This window comes from Hyperolius riggenbachi, chromosome 2 (assembly GCF_040937935.1).
Source record: "Hyperolius riggenbachi isolate aHypRig1 chromosome 2, aHypRig1.pri, whole genome shotgun sequence".
NCBI lineage: Eukaryota > Metazoa > Chordata > Amphibia > Anura > Hyperoliidae > Hyperolius > Hyperolius riggenbachi.
In genome coordinates, this window is record NC_090647.1 from 53,417,893 (window position 1) to 53,435,700 (window position 17,808).

Here is a 17,808-nt window from a genome sequence, read left to right on the forward strand (position 1 = left end):
GGTGCAGTTTCTAGTAGAAGAATAAAGAGTAAGGGTACGTACAGACATACGATAACGATCGTTCGTTCTGAACGACGAACGATGTTAAAGGAGGTATCGGCCGATGATCGTTTGAAGAAAGGCTACTTTGAACATCGTTCGTGTACGAACGATCTTGGAACGAGCGTTGCGTGCGCAACATGATGTATAAACTGATTTCAAACACAAGTGTCAAAAAGAACTGTTTGAGCATGTGCAAAGCTTTGAGAACGAACGATCAACGACCGATCGTTGTACAGACATTACTTTTTGAACGATGGTCGTTGGAAAAGATCTGGCAGAATGGATCGTTCTTTACCAACGACATATCTCGTTGGTCGGTCGTTTTAATGATCGTTCGTGCACTTTTTACGAACGATCGTCGGGCAATGCCGTCGGTAACGATCGTTTTAAACGACTATAGTCGCATGTCTGTACGCACCCTAAGGGAGAAAATGACATCAGGATTGGCTTGAGTCAGAGGTAGTAAAGATGGAAAATGCCTGAAACGGCTTTCTCTTTATTTACTATATAAAATTCACTGATTTGTGGACAGTACAATACATATGTAAGTAGAACAAGTATTTATCTACACACACACACACACACACACACACACACACACACACACACACACACACACATATATTTCTTTCCTGGGGATGTATGGCTGTCCCTGCTGCTTTAATAGTACACATGTTGCAATGATGTGTGTTGTACGTGACCAACTATCGCTGGAAATGCATAGCAATTGGAGAGTATTCACTAAATATCGGTAGAATTTACGTGCCCCAACAGTGCATGGAAACTTTACTGGATGCTCTGCAAACCACACAATGCACGCTTAGCATTTTATGTAGCTTGCGTTGTACACACAAGGTGTGAGTTGCCAGTAAAACGCACGTTACCCTATTTGCGTAATATATATTGTACGATGGTGCTCCAGAAAGTAACTGCTGTTTGCTTTTATTAGCCATGCAATGTATTTTTTCTGTGTAATTTAACTTGCATCTATCAGGCTCACCTCTTCTTTCTCTGCATCGCTTGTCATGTGACTGCAGAATGCCGGTAACTGTTTGTTCAGCAACATTAACATGAACCAACCCAGGTGAGGAGTATGGTGCTACTACAAAAAAGGGATTGAAAAACATTCTAAAAAGATATGATAAATGCGTGAAGCAAACCTTAAAGAGAATCTGTATTGTTAAAATCGCACAAAAGTAAACATACCAGTGCGTTAGGGGACATCTCCTTTTACCCTCTGTCACAATTTCGCCGCTCCTCGCCGCATTAAAAGTGGTTAAAAACAGTTTTTAAAAGTTTGTTTATAAACAAACAAAATGGCCACCAAAACAGGAAGTAGATTGATGTACAGTATGTCCACACATAGAAAATACATTCATACACAAGCAGGCTGTACACACCCTTCCTTTTGAATCTCAAGAGATCATTTGTGTGTTTCTTTCCCCCTGCAGCTATCTTCCACTGAAGTGTAAGGCTGTTTCTTCCTGCAGAGTGCAGACAGCTCTGCCTGTATGTAATTCCTCAGTATGTGAAAGCCCAGCCAGCTCAGAGGAGGATTTATCCAGCTTGTAAAAGATAAGAGAGAAGAGAGAAGCTGCCCTAATCTAAATAATACACAGGCAGTGTGCAGAGAGGGGCCTGGAGGGGGGAGATGCATCACAGAACCACAACACTGAAGAACTTGGCAGCCTTCCTGACACAGGCCTGACAAGTCTGACAAGAGAGAGATAAGTTGATTTATTACAGAGATGGTGATAGTAGAACGTGCTGCAGTAAGCCAGAACACATTAGAATAGCTTTTGGAACTTGTAGGATGATAAAAAACAGGATGCAATTTTTGTTACGGAGTCTCTTTAAGTGAAAATAAACTTATGAGAAAATTCATTGTATTGTATGTGTAGTTCAGATGATACATAGAACATTAGCAGTACAGAAAAGTCTCCTAATTTAATGTTTGGTTTTAGAAATGTATTTTTATGATTGCATCAGACTGTCACTGCTCCTGTTTTGAATTCACACTAGGCTTTGTTTAGCTGAAATGGATACAGAACTAATGATCCTTTGAACCTGTCGTAAAACCTCATTAGAATCTTTATCTCACTGTTTCTCAGCTGTTTTGGCTTCTATTCACTGTTCAGGAAACCAGGCTGAATTTGACAAGCTGTCAGCATACATTTCTGCATATATAACGGCTCAAGTTTTATAACTGTACAGGAGAGTAGAAAGGTTTTTTTTTGATGATTTCTTAGAATGGATAGTGCTATATGTGTATATGTTTATCTCATCAGATCACTTGTCACTTTCGGTAAGCTTTAAAGGGAACCTGAAGCGATTAAAATTATTTAAAATAAACACATGACGCAGCTGCAAATGAATATTATATACTAACTTCACCGTCAGTTCCTCTCAGAAGTTCACCATTTTCTTCTTACAGTGATCCCTTCCAGTTCTGACTATTTTTTCAGAATTGAAATATACCAGTTGCTGTCAGTTATATATCAGCAGTTGTCAGTTACAACTGAATGTGCAAGGTAATGTCCATGTTTCCCTATGGCTCAAGTGGGTGATATTACAGTTTAACAGTGTGCTGACCAGGAAGCTGTTAGGGGGAAATGGTCATTTTAAAAATGGAGGACGGAAAATTCCATTGATCACAGTGGACAAATGGGACGTAGGAGAGGAGAAAGAGATTTAGGAGTAGGCAACACGGGAGGTAAGTATGACCTGTGTATGGTTATTTTGACTTTTTATTTTCAGTTCAGCTTCTCTTTAAAGAGAGGTTGAGGCGGTTTCCTACTTAAAGGGAAGGTTCAGGGAAACGTTTAAAAAAATAAAAATCCATATCCACTTACCTGGGGCTTCCTCCAGCCCGTGGCAGGCAGGAGGTGCCCTCGCCGCCGCTCCAGAGGCTTCCGGTCGTCTTCGGTGGCCGACCCGACCTGGCCAGGCCGGCTGCCAGGTCGGGCTCTTCTGCGCTCCAAGGACGGGCTCTTCTGCGTCCCACGCGGGCGCGCTGACGTCATCGGACGTCCTCCGGGCTTTACTGCGCAGGCGCAGTACAGCCCGGAGGACGTCCGATGACGTCAGCGCGCCCGCGTGGGACGCAGAAGAGCCCGTCCTTGGAGCGCAGAAGAGCCCGACCTGGCAGCCGGCCTGGCCAGGTCGGGTCGGCCACCGAAGATGACCGGAAGCCTCTGGAGCGGCGGCGAGGGCACCTCCTGCCTGCCACGGGCTGGAGGAAGCCCCAGGTAAGTGGATATGGATTTTAATTTTTTTAAACGTTTCCCTGAACCTTCCCTTTAAAATGGTGAAATGGTGGGTGCCATTATTTGCCGATATTGTACTATCCGCACTGCCCAATAGTAGAATATCTGTAATTTTAGCGATATGCTACTATCAAGGCACCCTTTCTGCATGTACGCAACCAGTGCTGTCCAACTTCATGGGCAGGGCGCGTGGCTAGCACTGGACGCAGAGCATCAACTTCCTGGCTTTGGGGGCGGAGTCAAATGTGAACAAGAGGTGGGCCTGCCAGAGGAGGGGGGCTGACACAAAAAAATAATCAGGGCAAGCGAATGCAGGCAGCCAGTTGGACAGCACTGTACGCAACAACTGTGGTTCGCAATCCATTACTCCATCCACGCAAATAGAGCTAATATTGGTGAAGTACGGTATTACTATTCAAGCATCGATCGCTGGTGTACAAAGCAGGATTGCCCCTTTAAAATATAGTCTTATAAAAGTAACGATTATATTTTTTAAATGCATAGAACAAGAAGAAAATAGTCTTTTTTTTTTTTGTTTGCACTTTATTCATGTTGATATATACACATCCCTTCTGTGTATGTCTTACAGTTTGCATTACTTTGACTTTTACTGCTATTGGCCATACATTATCACAGCCATAACCCCGTCAGCTTCCATAAGTAAGTCAGTAAGCAGAGGGAGACCTTATTACTGCCGGGGTCATCCAATATGAAACATTTAATTGTTGATTTAGCTCTGTTTTTCTTTATTGCTTTGGGACGACGGGCAGGCTGCATAATTCAATTATTTATTCCTTAATATCTGCAGAGCTTTATAAAGAGTTTATTATCTATCCATCACGGGGTCCTGGAAGCATTATTAAAAAAATAAAATAAAATGGGGATGGAGGGAGAGAGAGAGAGAGAGATGGTCTCTCTTAACCATTTCTGTTCAGTGGTGGTGATGATGAGGTTGTCATGGTAACGTGGGATGCTACCGATTTACCAGGCAGGAGGGTCTCTTACTTTGAAGTGCCCAAAAACGCTGAAGTGGTAAGATTGTAGCCAGACATAAATTAAACATGGGCTGGCTTTGATAGGGGGGCCTGATGCTGCCTGGCCGCGGATTTACTTACAGGCTCAGTATGCTGGAGATTAGACGGCGTTTGAGGTGGATTCTTTGAAAATGACACAGGCTGGGGGAGAAGTGTTCTGACTGCAGCTGCACAGCCCAGATTTAACTGGCAGCTAGAGTTGGAAAGGGGGGGGGGGGGGTTGCTGGGGCTATTTCTGTCTTCATTTTCTGCTAAATATCTCTTCCATACTCTCACCAGTGTTCCATTAGATATTGCATTCCTTGCCCTGATTGTAATTGATACACTTGGATAAGCCGGGATAAGACCACAGTGCTTTGTTCTGGCTGTAGCCATTCTCCATAGATGACTGCACAGATGACAGCCAGAATGGCTTGGCAGTGCCTGTGTGTATGTATATGCAGTATGCACACTGTATATAGCCCTCAGGTGTGTGTATGTATGTGTGTTCATGGTTCAAAAGTGTCTTTGTGCATCACACATTACATTACAGTAAATAGGTGTGAGTTTGTATATGTACATAGTTACATAGTTACATAGTTGCATAGTTATTTTGGTTGAAAAAAGACATACGTCCATCGAGTTCAACCAGTATAAAGTACAACACCAGCCTGCTCCCTCACATATCCCTGTTGATCCAGAGGAAGGCGAAACCCTTACAAGGCATGGTCCAATTAGCCCCTAAAGGGAAAAATTCCTTCCCAACTCCAGATGGCAATCAGATAAAATCCCTGGATCAACATCATTAGGCCTTACCTAGTAATTGTAGCCATGGATGTCTTTCAACGCAAGGAAAGCATCTAAGCCCCCTTTAAATGCAGGTATAGAGTTTGCCATAACTACTTCCTGTGGCAATGCATTCCACATCTTAATTACTCTTACTGTAAAGAACCCTTTCCTAAATAAGTGGCTAAAACGTTTTTCCTCCATGCGCAGATCATGTCCTCTAGTCCTTTGAGAAGGCCTAGGGACAAAAAGCTCATCCGCCAAGCTATTATATTGCCCTCTGATGTATTTATACATGTTAATTAGATCTCCTCTAAGGCGTCTTTTCTCTAGACTAAATAAACCCAGTTTATCTAACCTTTCTTGGTAAGTGAGACCTTCCATCCCACGTATCAATTTTGTTGCTCGTCTCTGCACCTGCTCTAAAACTGCAATATCTTTTTTGTAATGTGGTGCCCAGAACTGAATTCCATATTCCAGATGTGGCCTTACTAGAGAGTTAAACAGGGGCAATATTATGCTCGCATCTCGAGTTTTAATTTCCCTTTTAATGCATCCCAAAATTTTGTTAGCTTTAGCTGCAGCGGCTTGGCATTGAGTACGATTATTTAACTTGTTGTCGATGAGTACTCCTAAGTCCTTCTGTAGTACCGGTATATACCATGTAGACACCATGCGTACATAATCCAAAGGTTTGTGTTCGTGTTTGTATATAAGCATGCTTTGTGCATACAGGTTTACATGTGTGCACATGTTTATATGGACATTGTGTGTATGAGTGCTGTATGTACACTGTGTGTATATGATCCAAAGGTGTGCGCATGCATATGCGCAATATAGATTATTTGGGTCCACTAACAGAAGTGAAGCTGCTATCCGATTTTGATCAGATTAATGCAATTGATATTACGATCGAATTGGAGAATCAAACGTGTAAAGAATTGTATCTTTAATGGTCACCTAAACCACTTCAACACTTCACTACTGAGGGTTTTTTCCCCTTCTGTACCAGAGCAATTTTCACCTTTCAGCACTCCTTCCATTCTTTTGCCAATAACTTTATCACTGAAACTTTATCACTTTATCAATGAAACAATCTTGTTTTTTTCGCCACCAATTAGGCTTTCTTTGGGTAGTACATTTTGCTAAGAATGATTTTATTCTAAATGCATTTTAACGGAAAAAAGAAGGGAAAAAATGGATACAATTCAATATTTTTCAGTTTTTGGCCATTATTTTTTTTTTTTAAATAATACATGCAATCATAATTAAAGAGCCACTGAAGTGGGAATAAATCTCGCTTCAGTGCTTTTATTCAGCAGAGGCATGTGTGCCCCTGCTAAAACGCTGCTATCCCGCGGCTAAACGGGGGTCCCTTACCTCCCCAATCCCCTCGTGGAGTCCCGGGCAGCGCTTCCGCATTGAGGCAGGGCTAATGGCCGCAGCCCTGCCTCCATGCACGTCTGTCAGCGCGCATCTCCGCCTCTCCCCCGCCCCTCTCAGTCTTCCTTCACTGAGAGGGGCGGGGGAGAGGCGGCGATGCGCCGCTGATAGACGGTGCTGAGAGGCAGGGCTGCAGCCATTAGCCCTGCCTCAAGAGCAGCAAAATCTACGACCAAGTTGGTCGTAGATTTTGCAGGGGGGGATTTGGGGGGGTAAGGGACCCCTGTTTAGCCGCGGGATAGCGGCGTTTTAGCAGGAGCACACATGCCCCTGCTGAATATAAGCACTGAAGCGAGATTTATTCTCGCTTCAGTGTTTAAAGCCCACACATTTTATTTGTCCATTTGCCCTGGTTAGTAAAACGTTTAATAACGTTTTTCCCTAGTTCAATGTATGGCGCCGGTATTTTATTTGGTAATAAAGGAACATTTTCTTCAATTTTGCATCCATCACTTATTACCAGCCCATAATTTCCTGAATAACATGAGGGGGGAAATGAGTTGAACTTACCCGGGGCTTCTAATGGTCCCCCGCCAGGGACGGATCTAGGGGGGAGCAAGCGGGTCTCTTGCCCCAGGCGCAGTTTGTTGAATTCTTAAAAAGGCGGAAAAATTTGGATGGGGAATGGCAGTTTAGGCGCCAAAACCTGACCTTGCCCCAGGCGCAACTTGGGGCAACTTGCTCTAGATCCGTCCCTGTCCCCCGCAGACATCCTGTGCCGTTGCAGCCACTCACCGATGCTCCGGCCCCACCTCCAGTTCACTTCTGGAATTTCAGACTTTAAAGTTTGAAAACCATTGCGCCTCTGTTGCCGTGTCCTCGTTCCCGCTGATGTCACCAGGAGCGTACTGCGCAGGCACACACCATACTGGGCCTGCGCAGTACGCTCCTGGTGACATCAGTGAGAGTGAGGACATGGCAACGCAGGCGCAGTGGTTTTCAGACTTTAAAGTCTGAAATTCCAGAAGTGAATGAACTGGAGGCGGGGCCGGAGCATCGGTGAGTGGCTGCGCGGGCACAGGATGTCTGCGGGGGACCATCAGAAGCCCCGGGTAAGTTCAACTCATTTCCCTCGACCCCCCCCTACAGTATTCCTTTAACATACAATCATTACGTACATATTAACTACCTGCGGACAGCCGCAGTATAAATGTACGGTGGGTAGGGGGCGCTGCGGTTCTGACCTGACGTAAACTCTACGTCCCATTGACCGCGCACCCCGCCCGTCCCCGCCGCTGTCGCCGCTCGATCTCCGCCGCAATGTGCTGCCCTGCCGCCTCTGACGGCAGAGCACTGTGAGCTGGGCAGGAGTGATTCATGTAAGCCGGCCCTGTGATTCATGTAAGCCGTTCCCATTGGCTTACATGGAGTGACAGGGTCAGGAGCCAATGAAAGCGGCTCCTGACCGGCGCACAGCGCTCTGCTGTCATACCGACGGCAGAGAGAGCAGCCTGCGGTGGGGACAGAGCGACGGGAGCGGCGGATTTTAGCGGCAATTCATCGGGAAGCGGCGGTTTACTGGACCAGCACCCTCTGGTCCTTAAGGGGGCAGAGAGTGCTGGTCCCGAAGTGGTTAAAAAAGTTCAGTTGCAAAGGTAAATATTTATGTATGTTTTCAAATAATTGTCTTTTATATGCATATAACTTTACCATTTGGCCACAATATGTCCTTGCACATTTTTTCTTATTCTCGTACTATAAGAAAGTGAACAGGAAGTAATGCGTGGGCGTCTGTTACAATGATTGCGGCATCTCATTGATGCCGGCGATCATTGTCATGGAGACTTAGATTAATGAATGGGAAGCTGCGTTCCCATTCATTCATCTCCCCTCTAATAGGCGGCGACAAGTACCCGCGTGGGAGCGAGCACCAGCCGTTCATGGAAATAAACGAATATCTACGCCCCTGGGCAGGAACTGAAGTCCTGTGGGGCGTAGATATACTGCTGTGAACGACATAAGTGGTTAATGCCTGGTACATCTGGGCACTATTACAAGGATATGATCCGCAAGAGCAGGAAGAAGAATGAATCCAGTACAGCATGCAGGACCCGCCGGCTAGTATTTATTTATCCCTGTCACTCCCCCCTCGCAACCACCCCCCCTTCCCGGCTCTATATACTGTGGGCCCCTATCCTGCCTACACCTATCTCTGGCTACCTATACAGCGGCCACCTATCCTGGCAACACCTATCCCTGGCTACCTATGCTGCGGCCACCTACTACTGGTTACACCTATCCCTGGCTACCTATGGTGCGGCCACCTAATTCTGTCTACACACCTATCCCTGGCTACCTATGCTGCGGCTACCTACTACTGGCTACACCTATCCCTGGCTACCTATGCTGCGGCTACCTACTACTGGCTACACCTATCCCTGGCTACCTATGCTGCGGCTACCTACTACTGGCTACACCTATCCCTGGCTACCTATGCTGCACCCACCTACTACTGGCTACACCTATCCCTGGCTACCTATGCTGCGCCTACCTATTACTGGCTACATCTATCCCTGGCTACCTATGCTGTGGCCACCTAATTTTGTCTACTCACCTATCCCTGGCTACCTATGCTGCGGCTGCTTACTACTGGCTACACCGATCCCTGGCTACCTATGCTGCGGCTACCTATTACTGGCTACACCTATCCCTGGCTACCTATGCTGCGGCTACCTATTACTGGCTACACCTATCCCTGGCTACCTATGCTGCTGCCAACTACTACTGACTACACCTATCCCTGGCTACCTATGCTGCAAGCACCTACTACTGGCTACACCTATCCCTGGCTACCTATGCTGTGGCCACCTACTACTGGCTACACCTATCCCTGGCTACCTATGCTGCAAGCACCTACTACTGGCTACCTATGCTACGGCCACCTACTACTGGCTACACCTATCCCTGGCTACCTATGCTGCGGCTACCTACTACTGGCTACACCTATCCCTGGCTACCTATGCTGTGGCTACCTAATTCTGTCTACACACCTATCCCTGGCTACCTATGCTGCGGCCACCTACTACTGGCTACACCTATCCCTGGCTACCTATGCTGCGCCTACCTATTACTGGCTACACCTATCCCTGGCTACCTATGCTGCGGCCAACTACTACTGGCTACACCTATCCCTGGCTACCTATGCTGTGGCCACCTATTACTGGCTACACCTATCCCTGGCTACCTATGCTGTGGCTGCTTACTACTGGCTACACCTATCCCTGGCTACCTACTGTATGCTGCGGCTACCTATTACTGGCTACACCTATCCCTGGCTACCTATGCTGCGGCTACCTATTACTGGCTACACCTATCCCTGGCTACCTATGCTGCTGCCAACTACCACTGACTACACCTATCCCTGGCTACCTATGCTGCAAGCACCAACTACTGGCTACACCTATCCCTGGCTACCTATGCTGTGGCCACCTACTACTGGCTACACCTATCCCTGGCTACCTATGCTGCAAGCACCTACTACTGGCTACACCTATCCCTGGCTACCTATGCTGTGGCCACCTACTACTGGCTACACCTATCCCTGGCAACCTATGCTGCGGTTACCTATTACTACTGGCTACACCTATCCATGGCTACCTATGCTGCGGCCACCTACTACTGGCTACACCTATCCCTGGCTACTTATGCTGCAGCCACCTACTACTGGCTACACCTATCCCTGGCTACTTATGCTGCGGCCACCTACTACTGGCTACACCTATCCATGGCTACCTATGCTGCGACCACCTATTACTGGCTACACCTATCCCTGGCTACATATGCTGCGGCCACCTACTATGGCTACACTTATCCCTGGCTACCTATGCTGCGACCACCTATTACTGGCTACACCTATCCCTGGCTACTTATGCTGCGGCCACCTACTACTGGCTACACCTATCCCTGGCTACCTATGCTGCGGCCACCTACTACTGGCTACATCTATCCCTGGCTACCTATGCTGCGACCACCTATTACTGGCTACACCTATCCCTGGCTACCTATGCTGCGGCCACCTGCTACTGGCTACACCTATCCCTGGCTACCTATGCTGCGACCACCTATTACTGGCTACACCTATCCCTGGCTACCTATGCTGCGGCCACCTACTACTGGCTACACCTATCCCTGGCTACCTATGCTGCGACCACCTATTACTGGCTACACCTATCCCTGGCTACCTATGCTGCGGCCACCTACTACTGGCTACACCTATCCCTGGCTACCTATGCTGCGACCACCTATTACTGGCTACACCTATCCCTGGCTACCTATGTTGCGGCCACCTACTACTGGCTACACCTATCCCTGGCTACCTATGCTGCGGCCACCTACTACTGGCTACACCTATCCCTGGCTACCTATGCTGCGGCCACCCACTACTGGCTACACCTATCCCTGGCTACCTATGCTGCGGCCACCCACTACTGGCTACACCTATCCCTGGCTACCTATGCTGCGGCCACCTACTACTGGCTACACCTATCCCTGGCTACCTATGGTGCGGCCACCTACTACTGGCTACACCTATCCCTGGCTACCTATGGTGCGGCCACCTACTACTGGCTACACCTATCCCTGGCTACCTATGCTGCAGCCACCTACTACTGGCTACACCTATCCCTGGCTACCTATGCTGCGGCCACCTACTACTGGCTACACCTATCCCTGGCTACCTATGCTGCGGCCACCTACTACTGGCTACACCTATCCCTGGCTACCTATGCTGCGGCCACCTACTACTGGCTACACCTATCTCTAACGTCACCATGACTTTTGCAGGAGCCGCCAAATCTCCTGGCGGCTTAATATGTATGCCGGGGGAGTGGGGCACCCCACACTGGGGAGGGGGGCACATTATTTAATGTAAGGGGGTGCTCTGGGCCCACATAATTGTATAATACCGTCATACCGTGGTATTTTTTTATGACGGTTATCATACCATGGAATTTCATACTGTTGCAACCCTATTTTACTCATTATGTTATTTTCACTACAGTTCCTCTTTAATACAGCTTACTCAAAGGCGGTAAGTGTTACGTTGCAGGAAGTGCAGGTCACATCAGTATATTTACTGCACTGCCTGGAATCGCAGCTCCCAGCTGGTCCCAATTTGAAATAGTGTCTCTTTAATTTGACCCTTTAGCTGGGCTCCTTGGTGTTTCCCGTGTATGAATTGCGTCCTGTATGCCTATACATGCCCTTATTAATCATCCTTGACCGGATCCTGGAATTCAGAACATTCTTTTAGCCGTTTAATGGGTTCCTTTCTTTGCTGCTGTTGCGGTTTGATGTTAACCTGATAGTTTTTTTTTTATTTAATTCCAATTAAAATGCATGTTAGCAGTTTGACGGGGAGGATTGCCAAGCCTTTCCCTGGGGAGCCGGGAGCAGAAGAAAGAGCAATCAGGATTCATGAGCTCTGTCCTCACATATGGAGATCCAGCTTGTGCTGCACAGAGAGCCTCTGTTGTTTCTTCTGCAGCCTTATAGACGAGGTCCAGTGTCGCCCATTATGAAATTATGCTACGTGTCAGACCTCATTTAAGCACAGTCTGTATGGAAGATGAAGTGAGAACATTCAGCCACTCCTAAGGGCTCGTTTCCACTATTGCGGTGCAGAATCGCCTGGATTCCACCGCTGATGAAATTGCATGCAGATGCGATTCCCCATGCGTTTTTGACGCGAATTCGCATAGGTGAGGGTATGTGCGATTTTTAACCATGTCACTGCCTGTGTGAATTTAAATTGCTACCTATGCGAATTCGCGGCAAAAAACGCATGGGGAATACGCATGCGATTTCCCTATTAAATACATTGCATGCGATTCGCATGCATTCCACTCTCAGGCGAATTCTGCGGCTCTTTTGTGCGTTTTTTCACCGCTGAAAAAACGCACATCAACAACGCTACAGTGGAAACAGGCCCATCCACTTGCATTACATGTGCGAATCTGCATGCGTTGGACGCATGCGGATTCGCGATAGTGGAAACGAGCCCTAAAACATTGTGGAAAGCTGCTAGGAAACACTGGTGGAGGCGCCCTTAAAGGATAGCTGAAGCAACAGGGATATGGAGGCTGCCATATTTATTTCCTTTTAAACAATACCAGTTGCCTGGCAGCTCCGCTGGTCTATTTGGCTGCAGTGGTGTCTGAATAACACCTGAAACAAGCATGCAGCTAATCTTGTCAGATCTGACAATAATGTGAGAAACACCTGATATTCGGCATGCTTGTTCAGGGTCTATGGCTACAAGCATTATTTCTGGTGTTATTCAGATACTACTGCAGAGAAATAGCCCAGCAGGGCTGCCAGGCAATTGATATTGATTAAAAGGAAATAAATATGGCAGCCTCCATACACCTCTTACTTCAGTTCCCCTTTAATCCTCCTCCTTTGCTGTAAGCAGAGTTGCGCCAGCCCTGCATTCTCCCATCGTACTTCACCCGACTACTTTTTCATGCCACCCGGCTGGAAAAAAAATTCTGGAGAGAACACTGACTAACAACAATCATCTCTTGTTAAGGTAAGAGATTGTCTTACCTTCTCAGAAGGACAAACCAAGTTTAGGCCAGAAACCCACTAGCAGCCTTTTCTAATCGCTAGTGATTTGAAAAAGCTCTTGCTAATGCAATGCTATGGGGGATTTTTATAAAATCACATTGCTCCAGTGGCATCACACCCATAGCATTACATGAGCAAGAGTTTTTCAAATCACAAAGTGCTCAGAAAAGTGTTCCTAGTGGGTTCCAGGCCTTAAAGTGAACCCAGGGTGAGAGTTATATGGAGGCTGCCATATTTATTTTCTTTTAAGCAATACCAGTTGCCTGGCAGTCCTGCTGATCCTCTGCCTCTAATATTGGGGATTTTCATAAAATGTGATCACTCCCATAGCATTACATTAGTAAGAGCTTTTCAAATCACAAAGCACTCGGGAAAGCGTTCCTAGTGGGTTCCAGGCCTTGAAGTGAACCCGAGGTAAGAGTTATATGGAGGCTGCCATATTTATTTTCTTTTAAGCAATACCAGTTGCCTGGCAGTCCTGCTGATCCTCTGCCTCTAATATTGGGGATTTTCATAAAATGTGATCACTCCCATAGCATTACATTAGTAAGAGCTTTTCAAATCACAAAGCGCTCGGGAAAGCGTTCCTAGTGGGTTCCAGGCCTTGAAGTGAACCCGAGGTAAGAGTTTTTTATATGGAGGCTGCCATATTTATTTCCTTTTAAAACCCTCCTGGCGGTCTATTAAAAACCACCTGGGGGCAGCACAGCAGTTTTTTTGTTTTTTTTTAAATCATGTAGCGGCAGCGGCATCCCCCCACCCGCTTTGATCGTCTCCGGCGATCTGCAATCAGGAAATCCCGTTCAAAGAACGGGATTTCCTAGAGGGCGACGGGCGGGATGACGTTGACGTCATCGCCGTCGTGACGTCAAAGGGAGTCCCGAAACCACCCCTCAGCGCTGCCTGGCACTGATTGGCCAGGCAGCGCACGAGGTCTGGGGGGGGGGCGGCGCGGCGAGCGGCAGCTAATCGGCGCAGAGCGGCAGCGATCGGATTGCAATAAAAATAGTCATGCAAATAGGCCCAGTAGGGCCTGAGAAATCCTCCTGCGCGGCTTACCCCGGACTACGTTACTGCCAGGAGGGTTAAAGAGACACTGAAGTGTCAAAAAAAAGCATCTTTTTATTTAAGAAGTGTTTAACAATTATAGCCCTAATTAAACCGCCACATCCCCGCGGCTGTAATCTATCTAAATCCCCCCTAACTCCCCCCTACCTCTCCCCTGCAAAATCCACGGCTTTCTCTTCTTGGTCATGGATTTTGCTGCTCTAGGATGCAAAGCTATGAGTTGCAGCTCTGCCTCCATGTGCGTCAATCTGCTGGCGAATCTCCGCCTCCCCCCCCTCCTTGAAGGAAGACTGAGAGGGGCGGGGGAGAGGCGGAGATCCGCGCTGACAGACGCACTGAGAGGCAGAGCTGCAGCTCATAGCTCTGCCTCTCACGGAAGCGCTGCCCGGATTGCCCCCCGGGGAGTTTGGGGGGATTTAGTTAGATTAGAGGGGAGGGAATGCGGCGGTTTAGGTAGGGTTATTATGTTAAACACTTTTATTAAATAAAAAGAACTTTTTTTGAGACTTCAGAGTCTCTTTAAGCAATACCAGTTGCCTGACAGCCCTGCTTATCCTCTGTCTCTAATACTTTTAGCCATAGACCCTGAACAAGCATGCACCAGATCAGGTGTTATTTGACATTACTGTCAAATCTGACAAGATTAGCTGCATGCTTGTTTCTGGTGGGATTCAGACACTACTGCAGCCAAACAGATCAGCAGGGCGGCCAGGCAACTGGTATTGTTTAACCACTTACGTACCAGCAGTCTCTGCCCCCTTAAGGACCAGAGACCGCTGGTACAGAAACGGTGGAATCCCGATGGTAAACGACGAATCGCCGCACATACCCACCGTAATCGCCGTGACCGCCACACGTCGGGAACCTGGGCCACCCACTCTGCTGTCTGTATGACAGCAGAGTTCCTGTGAGAAGGACAGCAGCCGCTTAAATTGGCTCCTGACCCTGCCTATCCATGTAAGTTAATGGGAGCGGCTTACGTTGTTAGACAGGGCCAGCAGCCAATTAAATCGGCTCCTGACCTGCTCACAGGGCTCTGCCGTTACAGAGACAGGCAGAGCCAGTGAGCTGCGGGGAATAAGCGGCGAGATTGGTGGGAGCGACGGAAACAGCGGATGCGTGCTATGGCGGCTGATTGAAATCTACGCCCTGGCAGCCAGGTAACCACCAAAACGGGGCGTAGATATCAATCAGGTCGGTCCTAAAGTAGTTAAAAGGAAATAAACATAGCAGCCTCCATATACTTCTCACTTCAATTGTCCTTTCAGGATTCTGTCATGGGCTGATAAATATACCATCACCGCAGTGCTGTCACATGATCCTAACGGGCCAATCCTGAGGCCTGGCAAGTGTAAACCAAACTTGTTATGTGACTGCAGGTTTGTGTGCGCCCCATGTGATTGCTGCCCCGCCTCTAGATTGGTGCAGATGCTGGAGTGGGACTCAGCAGGAAGGTGAGAGGGATGTAACTGAACAATACTTTTTTGTATGAGGAGACTTTACTGTACTTATGGCTTCTATGTTGATGGTAATGCTGCAATGCACCGCCAGACTATCGCCTCAATTCACTAAGCTTATCTCCTGTCTTTAATATCATTTCTAGAGTTATCACCATGGTGATAAGGCATGTAGTATTCAGGAAACATTTTACCTCAGGCAAACCTAAAGTTAACTCTTCTGTCTTTAAGTTAAGGAGAGATCTCTAAAGTTAACTCTTCAATCCTTAAAATAACTCCAAAATAACTACAGAGGAGGTAACTTAAAGTGAACCTTAAGTCACTTAAAAAAAATGAGTTTTACTCACCAGGGGCTTCCCTCAGCCCCCTGCAGCTGAACGGTGCCCTAGCCATGTCTCTCTGATCCTCCCGTCCCCGCCGGCGACCACTTCCGGTTTTGCCATCAGGACCCGACAGGCATTGGAACGCGAGTGATTCTTCGCGTTCCCAGCCAAAATATCGCCCCCTATGCTGCTATTGCGGCCAGGTCAGAGAGACACGGCGAGGGCACCGATCAGCTGTAGGGGGCTGAAGGACGCCCCAGGTGAGTAAAAGTTATTGTTTTTTTAAGTGACTTAAGTGCCTCTTTAAGGAATGAAGAGATAAGATAACTCTGTCACTGTATGGAGGTACGTTTTCTCTTGCCTTATTATCTCCAGCATGATCTTAGTGGATTGGGGCCACATATTTCAGCCACCCACCCACACAGGGCTAAAGTGGCCATACATCAGAATATGTACGGGCAGATTGAATCTGATCAGAGAGATCTGTTGGCTGCCCATACATCTCTCCTTGTGATGCCGCCTTGCCGGCCCACATTCTGTCCCTCCCCTATTGTAAAATCTTCCCCCTGGAGCAGTATACTTTACCTGTCCGCGTCCGGCGCTGGCCCTGTCTTCATACACGCGCCTCATGTGGTTTCCGGCGTATAAATGGGCGTGTGTGTGACATCCCGTTACCCCGGCAACCACGTGAGGTATGGATATAAAGACTGAGCCAGCACCGGACACTACAGGTAAAGTGTACTGCACCAGGGGGGAACATTTTACACTCGGGAGGGGATGTGGCTGGGGGTGTACGAAAGAGAACGGCGCAGGAGACTTGGCGCAGGATACAGCCGGTATATGGCTGATCCTGCTGCCGCACAAGTCCGGGCCGTATTAATTACTATTTCCCCTCCAGGCCGCCATGGATAGTGGGGGAATTATATAGTTTGGCTTCCAGCAATTTTAGTTCGGCTTCCAGCAATTTCTGGAAGCCGAATTATTGTTTTAAAAGCAACTTCAGCACCGCCTTCTGACGACACTGAAGTTACTCACTGTGCGCCGCTATAGACGTAATTCCTATTACGACCTATGGTGGCGCCGGCTGCGCCCAAATCTCCTGCGCTGCTGCGCCCAAGTCTCCAGCGCTGGATTCCTAGTGTTCGCGCTGGGGGTCCCAATATCGCACGCCATTACTGCTGCGTACCCTGAGCAAGTTGGCCTTGCATCTTGCAGCATGTTGGACAAGTAGATGTTCGGCCTAAAATTGGTCGCATCGTCGATTAGGCATGCTCTCTGCGGCACCGATTTTCATTTGATTCGATAATAATTATTGAATCATATTGTCGATCGGCCACCAAGTTGCCTGATGTATGGTCACCTTTATTTGTTGGTGAATGCTAGTGATGGTCAATGAGATGAAAATAACTCTGACTTGCTTGCAAAGTTTAATGCAAATTGCATTCCAATCAAAATCAGCCAGAAGTGCAAAAAAATGCATACAATTTGCAAGCAAGCCAGAATCGTTAGCATCTTACTGACTGTCTAGTGGGTACAATTTAAATGACAGCTGTAAGGAGAGGAATATGGAGAATGTCATGTTTATTTAATACAATACAATACCATAACATTTCTATAGCGCTTTTCTCCCATAGGACTCAAAGCAATACCAGTTGCCTGGCAGCCCTGCAGATCTATTAGGCTGCAGTTTGTCTGAATCATATCAGGAACAAGCATGCAGATAATCTTGTCAGATCTGACAATAATGTCAGAAACACACGATCTGCTGCATGCTTGTTCAGGGGCTATGGCTAAAAGTATTAGAGGCATAGCCAGGCAACTGGTATTGCTTAAAGGAGAACTG

The 17,808-nt window shown here is 47.4% G+C and overlaps 1 protein-coding gene across 7 annotated transcripts in view; it reads left to right on the forward strand.

Annotated features, from left to right (window-relative positions):
- FAT3 (FAT atypical cadherin 3) overlaps window positions 1–17,808 on the forward strand; it is an 863,405-nt gene that overhangs the window by 19,397 nt on the left and 826,200 nt on the right. For 6 of the 7 annotated variants that reach the window (XM_068266797.1, XM_068266801.1, XM_068266802.1 and 3 more), the window contains exon 1: window positions 15,580–15,639. The exons of the other annotated variant lie outside the window; for it this stretch is intronic. The gene's annotated coding sequence lies outside the window, so the exon portion shown is untranslated. Of the gene's footprint in view, window positions 1–15,579; window positions 15,640–17,808 lie in introns of those variants that run through there. 7 annotated transcript variants of the gene reach the window in all.